Consider the following 1,727-nt stretch of genomic DNA (forward strand, 5'->3'; position numbering starts at 1 on the left):
TTTACTAAGCCTCATGTAAGCTCTGCAGGGTAAGCCTCAGGAATTCATCTGTGCGTCCCGCAGGGTATGCTTTCTTGCTTTGTTAAAGGCTAGACTTTGGTTGCTGTCTGTCTGTCTGTCTGTCTGTCTGTCTGTCTGAATGAATGAATGAATGAATGAGCGAGGGAATGAACGAATGAGGAGGGGATGCACATGCCTATGGTTTTAAGATGCTTAATTTCTTTACAAGGTTTATTTATTTAAACATTAAACATTGGGGTTGGGGATTTAGCTCAGTGGTAGAGCGCTTGCCTAGGAAGCACAAGGCCCTGGGTTCGGTCCCCAGCTCCGAAAATAAAATAAAATAAAATAAAATAAACATTAAACATTAATCGGAAATAATGGAGTCAGCAGTTAAGAGTTCTGACTGTGTTCTTCCAGAGGTCCTGAGTTCTATTCCCATGGTGGCTCACAACCCTCTGTTATGGGATCGATCTGCTGTGTGTCCGAAGACAGCTGCAGTGTGCTGTTTGTAGGGTAAAGAAAAAAATACTAAAGAAGAAAAAAAAAAAAAGAGAGAGAAAAAGTTAGAAGCACCAAGTCAAGTCATGTAAATATTGCCCACATTCGGATTTAGACATGCCTGAGCTGTCAGGGCGAGGCTGGGTGAGAGCGAATCAGTGAACGATCGGACTCTTCCTCTCTCTGTGAGGGTGTGTCATGAACTCTATTACCATTTCCAAAGAGTTAGGTATGCTGGAGCGAAGTGGACCGGAAAGCCAAGGGAGGAGAGGTATGCCTACACGAGTCCACCCAACCCCCCCGCCCCCCCCCCAGGGAGACATCCTCGAGTGGTGGGGGGAGGGGCGAAGGTGTGGAGGGATAATTTCCAACAAATAAATCCCAACAAATAAATTACTAGAGACTTGATTCATTGATTTACTTTAAATTTATTGAGTGTATCGGGAAAGAGGGAAAATGGGTCAAGGAGGGAGGGAGGGAGGGAGGGAGGGAGGGAGGGAGGGAGGGAGGGAGGGAGGGAGAGAGGGATATCTTTTCCTCCAAATCGGCTGGTATGTAGTCTCAGTGCGTCAGAAAAAAGACTGCTTCTGGCCTCCTTTCTGATTACCCCAAGGCAGTCTGGTCACCGTGCTGTAATAGAAAGGGAAACCACAGTCAAGTCATGGGAGCGAGCGAGCAAGCAAGCAAGCAAAAATCATAAACAAAAGCAAAAACACGTCTGTTAAGTTGAGCAGAGCAGAGCAGAGCAGAGCAGAGTAGGGCAAAGCAATACAAGGTCACATTCCACAAAGGCTGATATAGTCTGCCATCTTGGTCTACAGAGTGAAAAGTAGAAGGAGAAAATGAATATCGCTTTGTGTGTCACAAAGTTTTTAAGTTGTAAGGAACATTGCAGGGCTAAACCTTCAAATCCTCAAACCACCCAACCCAAGCTTTCCTCCTCCTCCTCCTCCTCCTCCTCCTCACCCCCCATTGCCCCCCCCCCGTGTGGTGTGTGTGTGTGTGTGTGTGTGTGTGTGTGTGTGTGTGTGTGTTTGCGCACGAGCTCGAGCTCGGGCACGCATTTCTTTCACTGCACAACCATCATTGGAGGACGTTTAAATAAACACGAATGAATCAGACAGGCAGACAGACAGGGGCCCATAATGGATCCCTACAACTCGGTGGTGGTGGTGGTGGTGGTGGTGGTGGTGGTGGTGGTGGTGGTGGTGGTGGTGGTGGTGGTG

At 47.7% G+C, this 1,727-nt stretch overlaps 1 long non-coding RNA gene across 1 annotated transcript in view; it reads right to left on the reverse strand.

The window, feature by feature from the left end:
• Positions 1–906: 906 nt before the first annotated feature.
• Positions 907–1,727, reverse strand: part of LOC147997673 (uncharacterized) — an 18,744-nt gene continuing 17,923 nt past the window's right edge. The window contains exon 3 of the long non-coding RNA XR_015647620.1: positions 907–1,131. This is a non-coding gene — a long non-coding RNA (uncharacterized LOC147997673). The remainder of the gene's footprint in view (positions 1,132–1,727) is intronic.

The sequence above is a fragment of the Rattus norvegicus genome, unplaced genomic scaffold (assembly GCF_021556685.1).
Source record: "Rattus norvegicus strain SHRSP/BbbUtx unplaced genomic scaffold, alternate assembly SHRSP_T2T unassigned-0000079, whole genome shotgun sequence".
Classification (NCBI taxonomy): domain Eukaryota; kingdom Metazoa; phylum Chordata; class Mammalia; order Rodentia; family Muridae; genus Rattus; species Rattus norvegicus.